This window comes from Myotis nattereri (genome assembly GCF_964212035.1).
Source record: "Myotis nattereri genome assembly, chromosome: 1".
NCBI classification, from domain to species: Eukaryota; Metazoa; Chordata; class Mammalia; order Chiroptera; family Vespertilionidae; genus Myotis; species Myotis nattereri.
The window spans coordinates 43,342,294-43,351,524 of record NC_138075.1 but is presented as its reverse complement, the minus strand read 5'-3'; positions in this window follow the sequence as shown (position 1 = coordinate 43,351,524).

Genomic DNA, 9,231 nt, shown 5'->3' with positions numbered 1-9,231 from the left:
TCACATTGAATCATCAGGGACTCAGATGGCTATTTAGGAAAGAATAGACAGACAACAGAGGAGAGGAGAGAGGAGAGAAGAAAGTGGGGTTGAGGAGAAGGTGAAATTGGGACCAGCTCCCTAAAAATTATTATTTCAGCAGCATCAGTGAAACATCCTCAGTAAGGCCTCTCATTTAGTTTTGCTGATGCCTGAAAATTCAGCAGTAAATAACAGTGGCTTAAACAGATAGAAGTTTTATTTTTCTCTCATACAAAAGTCTGAGTTGAGCCCTAACTGGTTTTGCTCAGTGGATAGAGTGTCGGCCTGCGGACTGAAAGGTCCCAGGTTCGATCCCGGCCAAGGGCATGTACGTTGGTTGTGGGCACATCCCCGGTGGGGGGTGTGCAGGAGGCAGCTGATCGATGTTTCTCTCTCATCGATGTTTCTAACTATCCCTCTCCATTCCTCTCTGTGAAAAATCAATAAAATATATATTTTTTAAAAAGTCTGAGTTGGTAGAAAGCCCTGAGAAGAAGGGCGGCTCACCTCCACAAGGTCATTCAGGAGTCCAGGTTCTTTCTATGGTCATCCCACCATCCCCAAGGCTGCTGTCTTCATCACATGGTAGAAGCTGGCTCTCACCACAGCTGTTCTCCCGACAGCATTCTTCAGGGGGAAAGGGGAGGAGGCTAGCAGCCTCTTTAAGGGCATTACAGAAGTTTCATGAAATACTTCCCATTGGCAGTTACATGTCCCGGGGCAGCAGCAAAGGAGCCTGGGAAATGTAACTCAAAATGTCCAGTGAAAATTTCAGGAGATCTATTGTGAAAAGGAAGAAGAGAGACAATGGAGATTTGGGGGACAATTAAGAGTTTCTGGTACAAACAGGAATTATCAAAATTAAAGGCGCATATATCAGTTGACCCAGCAATCCTAGTTCTAAAAATCCATTCATACAACTGCACCAAGACTGCGTATAAGGGTAGTATATGTGGTTTTAAAATACGTTCACAGTTCTTTGCCAAACCACCCTTTGAAAGAGCTGGATCTAGTGACTTGCTTCTAATGAATAGATTTGGCAGAAGTGACAATGTGTGACCTCTGAGGTTACGCCATAAGAAGCACTGCTGCTTCTACTTCACTTTCTCTTGAATGACCTGCTCTGGGGGAACCAGCCACCTTGTTGTGAGGACACTCAATTCGCTTGGTGGGGAGGCCCACTCAGGGAGGGACAAAGGTTCCCCACTATCCACAGGCTGCCAACACCCGGTCGCCAGCCCAGGAGGGAGTGGACCCTCCAGCTCTAGTCGCATCTCGGTGACTGTAGCCCAGCCCACAACTGGATTACAACCTCATAAAAAGCAGTGAGCCTGAAGCCACCCAGCCAGGCCGCTCCCAACTTGCTGACTGGCACAAATCATGAGAAATAATAAATATTTATTATAGTTTTACACCACCAAGTTTTGGAGTAATGTGTTAGGCAATAGATAACTAATACAAAAGTTATTGCTTCCTTGTTTGTAATAGCAAAAAAATTAGAACCACCAGAAGTGGCAATGATGAGAGGTTAATAAACCATAAGATTTCCACAGTTTGGAGCGTGCAGCTGCTAGAATGAGATAGGGCTGTGCGCAAAAGACCCATATGCTCTGTCACTGACAGCTCCCCAAAACACATAATTAAGTGAAAGTAGGACTTTGCAGAACACTTATGTTGTGGTCCCAATTACATAAAAATACAGAAAAGTTATATATACATGTACATATATGCACATCTGTAATAAAGCCATATTTGTATGTACCCAAATGTATCCTCTATAATAAAAGGCGAATATGCAAATAGACTGAATGGCAGAACAACCTGTCGTCATGACGTGTGCTGACCAACAGGGGGCGCATGAGGAGCATGGTGGGTGTTGGCCGTGGCGGGATGGTGGAGCAGGTGAGTGGGGGCACCAGACCAAGGCGGGGCGCCAGTTGCTGTCATCAGGGTGAGCCTCTGGTGGTTACTGAAAATTCTTTGCCCCCACTCAGTGCTGCCCACCCGCTGCCAGGGCTGCGGCTCGCACCCATTGCCAGCCCAAGCACCGGCCCCGATCGCCCCTCAGGGCTTCTCCACCTCCCCCTGCTCCTGAGGGGCAACAGGGGCAGCAGCTGCCACTCATACCCACTGCTGGCACCGGCCCCAATTGCTCTGCCCGTCAGCTCTTGGGAGCGGCAGTGGCGAGAGCGGGGCTGCCAGCAGGCAGGGACCCAGGGCCGCAGTGGGAGGGGCTGGGTGGGGGCGGGGAGGATAGGCCGACAGTTCCTTTCAAGGTGCACGGATTCATGCACCGGGCCTCTAGTATATTCATACATGTGAGAACAGGATGAAATGGTGTGTAAGGAAGTGTTGGCAGGCATTCTACCTGGAAGGAGGAGGGGGAAATTGCAGGGGGGTGGGCGGAAGTGCAATATGATGACATTTTGCTTCCTAATCTCGTGCATATATTGTTTCAACCTCTCACTATGAAAATGCGTTTGTGTATTCCACTGTGTGATATCAAGGGAAGTCCTAAAAAGAGAAAGAGGCAGGCAGATAGAGGAGATAGAAGGAATGGAGGATGAGTGGGAGAGGCATTTGACAACCCATTGGTCATGACTACAGGCCCCTTATTTAAAAACAAGAAGGAATTGCCTCCCTGTGGCCCTGCATTTGCTCAGCCAGGCCAGCGGAGGCGCTGGGGCTGCTTATGATGGAGAGGAGGGTGGTAACTACCGATTTGGTCCCGCCTCCCTGCCTTCTTCCCGCAGCCTCCTTCCGGCCCCTCCTCCTGCCCTAGCACTCCACTTGCGGGCTTTGGGGTAGAGAGGGGGTGCAGGGTTGGAGAGGGTATCTACACCCTAAGGGACAGGGCCGCAGGCCACGCAGAGCTGCAGATGGCGTCAGAGGAGAGGAGGGAAGGGGGTCGCAGTGGTGAGCCTGGGGCAGGGTGGGTGCCGAGCGCTTTCGCTCGCCTGGGCGCTCTCCTAAGTGCGCCCCGGAGTCCGGGCAGACTCATAAAGGCCTAGGGAAGAATCGGGATTCTGGGCACAAACGAGAGAATGGAGGGGGGTCTCAGAAAGAGGGTGGGGCCCTGACTGGTTTGGCTCAGTGGATAGAGCATCGGCCTGCGGACTGAAAGGTCCCAGGTTCGATTCCGGCCAAGGGCATGTGCCTTGGTTGCGGGCACATCCCCAGTAGGGAGTGTGCAGGAGGCAGCTGCTCGATGTTTCTCTCTCATGGATGTTTCTGACTCTCTATCCCTCTCCCTTCCTCTCTGTAAAAAAACAATAAAATATATTTGAAGAAAGAAAGAGAGGGTGGGGTTGGTTCACCACTACGAGGCAAGAAGTGGACTTCTTACTCTGAGATCCGGGCTTGGTCACCTGCTTGTCCCCACGCGGCCTGGGCCGACCTGAGGCACCTGGGCAGGCTGTGTCTAGGGAGAAACCAAGTACTCAGCTCTTCTCTGCCTTCCTCTGGGCAGGCAGGGCCTGGATCTCGGCAGCTGGGCTTGTTTGCGCTTCCTGAACCAACTTCGCTTGCACCTGAGATGGAACAAAGAGTAAGTCGGGCTTGTTACTCTCCCCCTGCTACCCTGACCTTAAGGAGCCTAATTAAGCACTTTAAAACCTAATTAAGACCTTTAGCGGCTCTAAACTAAACATTACAAAGTTTATGGGACCAACCATGGGTGTAAATTAAAATAAAAGCAGTACACCAATGGAACTTCACCTCAGAGCTCCTGAGAGGGGCAGTGCACCCTGGGTCCTGGTCTAGAGCAGCGGTTCTCAACCTGTGGGTCGCGACCCCTTTGGGGGTCCAACGACCCTTTCACAGGGGTTGCCTAAGACCATCGGAAAACACATATATAATTACATATTGTTTTTGTGAATAATCACTACGCTTTAATTATGTTCAATTTGTAACAATGAAATTGGGGGTCACCACAACATGAGGAACTGTATTAAAGGGTCGTGGCATTAGGAAGGTTGAGAACCACTGGTCTAGAGTGTTTTAAAGGCTGGGCGTTTAGGGGAGGTCTTAGGGGAGGATCTCAACAGAAAATTCATCAGCTTTATGCTGATGTGCCAAAATGAGATTTATTCCCCTGACTTCATCCGTCCTTGGGTATGGTTGGCAAATGGCACTAATTGGATTTCTGCTATCTCCCTGGGTAGGGTGATTTAAGCTATTTATCCTCTCGTTGGGGAGGAGACGTGTAAACCATTTACTCTTAAGTGTCCTTGGTTAGGGAAGATAGGAGTTTGCTATTTACTAGATGGAGTTTGCTAGTAACTAGATGGCTGTAAACTGCTTTGGCCCTTTAACTATCTGTCTCAGTTTTCCTATTCCACTAGTTCTGGCTTCCTAGCCAGTCTCAGTAACTCTCAATACATGTTGGTTTCCTTCTTGCTAAAATAGACTTGGTGTCCACCTAGCTTCGCTGGAACCCTAAAGGAAACCAATTATCCTGCCCTTTCCCTGCGTGTCTATTGAACTCGGTGTGCCCATCATCGCCATAGAAATATCACTAACAGGCAATGCCAGCAGGATTAGATCTGCAAAGTGTTTAAAGTTTAGGAAGAAAGCTTTCTGCAAATGTCAACACTATCACTCAGCTCCCTGCAAACCAGAATTTTAATCAGCAGGACTGCCATTTCCAGCTCATTGAGCAATGACATAAAAATGTCCCTACGCAGTCAGTTCTCTAGAAGAAAAACCACCAGAAGACAGAAAAGAGGTCATAACAGTCACAGCTGCCTACTACGTGCAAGGTGTAGTACTTGCTGCTTCAGCTACCTTCCCACTGATCCTTAAAACACTGCTGTATGGAGAAACTGAGGCTCACGGATGTCACACAGCTACACCTGAGGCCATTTGGGGGCCTTCCCTTCAGCCTCACATCAGAGTGGGAGGGACTTAAGAGTCTAGACACAGGAAAAGAGCATAGCTGTGCACCTCATACAGGAGTGAGGGGCTGGAGCTGGTGTGGGATGTAATGATTTTGGAAATTTTGAGCTGAAGGAGGAAAACTTTCTTTTTTCTCTTCTTCTTCTTCTCCTTCTTCTTCTTCTTCTTCTTTTTCTTCTTCTTCTTCTTCTTCTTCTTCTTCTTCTTCTTCTTCTTCTTCTTCTTCTTCTTCTTCTTCTTCTTCCTCATCTTCTTCTCCTTCTCCTTTCTTCTTTCTTCTTCTTTCTTCTTCTTCCCCTCCTCCTTCCCTTCTTCCTCCTCCTCCTCCCTTTTTTTTTTTTTTTTTTTTTTTTTAAAGAGGGCACTGTTCACGTTTGCTTATTGGGTTCCTGGCATAGCACCTGGTACACTTGACGGGATTTCCAAATGAAGTTACCAATGGAAATTGTTCACTGGGGACTTTCTGAAGAAATTGCTAATAGAGAGGGAGCAGCTTGTGCTGGGGGACTAAAAGTGTTGCTCCAGGTTGTCACAGGTGTGCAGAAGGGATTGCGGCCAGGCATGGCTGAAGCGTTACAGCAGGGTCACCTCTCAGGCATGGCTCTGTACAGAAAGCATATTTGAGGAGGAGTCAAAACAAAAGTATAAGCCCAGGTGCAAAAGACAGTACCTGAGTTAGCCATCAGTCTGTCTCTGGTGTAGATCTGAGACTTTCAATTGTGGACAGAGACAGGCATGTCTGCAAGAGCCTAATTCCTGATTCCTGGCCAGGGATGGATAGGCTGGGGGCAGCAAGCTCCTAATTTTGATCTCCAACATCCCTGAGATAGTGTACCAGTAGCCTTTGGTTCTCAGCCCTGGCTGCTCACTAACATTATCTGGAGAGCTTTTAAATACAGCCGGGCCTTGACTTTCGAGTTTAATTTGTTTCGAGACCGAGCTCGTTAAGGAGCTCGTTAACTCAAATCACTCTATCAACTCAATGCAAAAAATCGGCTGAGAGACAGCTGGTATCTCAAAAAACTCGTTAGTCGGGACACTTGTAAGGCAAGGCCCCCCTGTAAATATAAAAGCTCAAGACTCAGCCCAGATGGATTAAATTGGAATCTATGGGGCAGGAACCTGGGCCATGTAATTCTACTGTGCAGCTAAAGTTTAAAACCTCCAATATAGCCTAGGTATCCAGTGATCACAAGAATCAGCTGGAGAACTCCTCCAAATAATTTGCCTAGGCTTCTCCCCTGTAGCTCTTTTTTTTTTTTTAAATATATTTTTATTGATATATTAGGGAGTGGAGGGAGAGGGAAAGAGAAGGATAGAAACTTCAATAATGAGAATCATTGATTGGCTGCCTCCTGCATGCCCCCTACTGGGGATGGAGCCCACAACTCGGGAATGCCCTGACTGGGAATCCAACCGTGACCTTCTGGTTCATAGGTCGATGCTCAACCACGGAAACACACCTGCCTGGGTCCCCTGTAGCTCTTGATTCAGTGGACCTGACATGGGCCAGTGAATCTGTGCCTTTAAGGAGTTCCTTGATAGTGGTTATGATCCAATAAACTTGGGGACCCACAACTGTAATAAAATATTATATTCTCATATTCTCATCATTATATCAACACTTCTGACACGTTATATTTTTATTTGTGTATATGTTATTGTTTTGCATGCATCATTAGATTATAAGCTCCCAGGGGAAAGGAACTCAGTGTTTGTTGTTTACTGTAGTATTCTCAGCATGAAGAGGAGTGCAGGCAAATCATGGGGACTCCATGGATGTCTGTTGAATGAATAAATGTGTTTTTTTTTATTTTGTCACTTCTACCTTATAAAGCAAGTCAAGCATAAAATGGAAACTTTGAAAGCAAATAGAAATACATACAATATTTTATTTCCCTTTCCTTTATAGATCTACAGTCCCATTGTTAGAAACATAAAGATGTATTTTATATGGAACTTGATTTCCTTCACTCAGTCATCAAGTTTGGATATTTGGACCCAGAGAAACCAGAAACGTTCTTGAGAAAAGAACATTCAGAAATACTTAAGAGAGCCCTGGCCGGCGTGGCTCGGCTGGTTGGGCATTGTCCTGAGCACTGAACGGTTGCCAGTTGGAGTCCCAGTCAGGGCACATGCCTTGATCCCAAGTGGGGCGGGGGAAGGGGGGGAGGGGGACGCGGGGGGAGGGGGGCAGCTGATTGATGCTTCGCTCTCACATTGATGTTTCTCTCTCCCTCCCTCTTCCTCTCTCTTTAAATATCAATTAAAAAAAAATTTTAAGAAAATTTCAAGAGAAAAATCCCCTATTCCTAACCATTTTTTTTTTTTTGCCTGAAAATTTCTGCTTTATTGCAGAATTTATTTATTGTGTAACTACTGTTTTCCAGTAAGTGCCACTGGGCATTCAATGAAAAATAACATGCAGTCCTGCCCTCAGAGATATCGCAGTTGGTGGAAAGCTAGCCATGGAATAGACAGTTACAGTACAGTGTGATAGCATGAGTCACCAAATCTAAGATGCCTTCTGCAGCAAGATGTACCATGTGTGTATGCCACTAAAAAAATGCTGCCAATTAAGGCGTGACAGGCCATGGACTGTAAGACCTATTCTACTTTCAGATGTGAAAATGTAGGGGGGAAATGTGCATTTTAGAATGGATAAAATGTGGAAGTGCTGAAGGGTAAGAACATTTAGCAGAATAAGCCAAAGGGTGGAGTGTGGAGGGTGGAGGGAGGAGGTAGAATATGTGTAGAGAGAGCCCTGTGTGCTGGGAGGCTGGGGCAAGTCTGGGGCAAGGGCCCCCTGGGCTGGAAGGCGAGAGATGAGGCTGGAGGAGGCAGCAAGGGCCAGATCAAGATGGCCTTCTAAACAGGTGACTTTTGCCGTAATTTAGTCGGTAGCACCTCCTCCTTTCCATCTCAGAAGTGCCTTGTTGGGCAATAATGTCTATGGTTGACCTACTGCTAAGCCATTTTGAGGTGTGTGCTTTTTATTCTAACAGCAATGAGAACAATTCAAGGGTTTTAAGAGAGGAGAGTAAGTAAACATACATTTGTTTGTCAGTCTGAGTGCTGGAGTGGGGGTGGGGGCTGTGGAGATTTCTTAATTAGATTTTTATGAGTTAATAGGTTCATACAAGTCAACATTTGAAGACATAAAAGTGAAAATTCTTATTTCCACCCCCGTCCTCCATGCACCCATCCACCCACCACTTTCCCTTCCTAGAAGAAAACCATATTACCAATTGCTTGTGCGCCCTTTCAGTGACAGTTAATGCTCATACAAACAGATCTTCCTGCCTTTCATATCTATTGTTTTCTCTCTAATCCTTTCCTTAATCCTATTTAATTTGGTGACGTCTTATTCCTCTGTCTCTCGCTGAGTATTTAGCAGTATTTATTTTCCCTTTTCCTCCCCCCTCAGATTTCAGACTTTATATTAACAATGAAGTTTAGATAGTTGTCTTTTTTTTCTTCCACTCCTTCCCTGAGCTCTGCCAGCCCAGGATCCATTTCCTCCTATTGTTTCATGACCTCGCCCCTGATCTCTAATGTGTGTAGTTCCTTCCCAGAGTCAATTTCCTCACTGTATTTTAAAATTTTTCTAGTTAGAATTTTCATCTGCTCCATGACAACATTTTTTGATGTGTCTTCTTCTTTGCCGGCTGCTTTCCCTCCTTCTTTGTTCTTGTCATTTCTTTGTATAAATTACTCATCACTGAAGCAGGTGATTTTCTCCCCTTCCCCAGGGACCTCCAGTATAAAAGTGGCTGAGGTTGTCTTCCAGGTAGGTTGTATCTGCCTTATGGCCCAAGGTTAATACAGTGCATTCAGCCTTGAATTCCCTCCCGCCAGTGGTGAGGCTTTTCCAATGCAAAGTCTCTCCTCCCTATTGCCACAGAGACAGACCACTTCCTGCAAATATGGCTAGTGTGGGTAATGTCTCGCTTAGTCCTGGTCCACACCAGGACTCCTGCCACCAGCACATGCACCCACTTCCTCCTGTTGAAAACCAGGACCTTCTGGATTGCACCTCCAAGTACTGCACCTCCAGGTGTTTTTGTGGCTGCCCCCGAGACTCTTTGGCCTTGCGTCCTCACTCCACTTCCTCCTATCTGTGCCTCCTGCTGAAGATCCCTTGTTTGGGGCAACTCTCCCACCTATTTCGTGTGTTAGGTGTCTCCTGTCTTCACTAAAATGGAGTTTGTGTGCTTATTTTTCAACTTCTTTTTGGTGTTGGATTATTTCCAGTAAAAGAAGAGGGGATTGCTAACTGGACACCATCTTCAAATCAGAAGTTCTAACATTGGA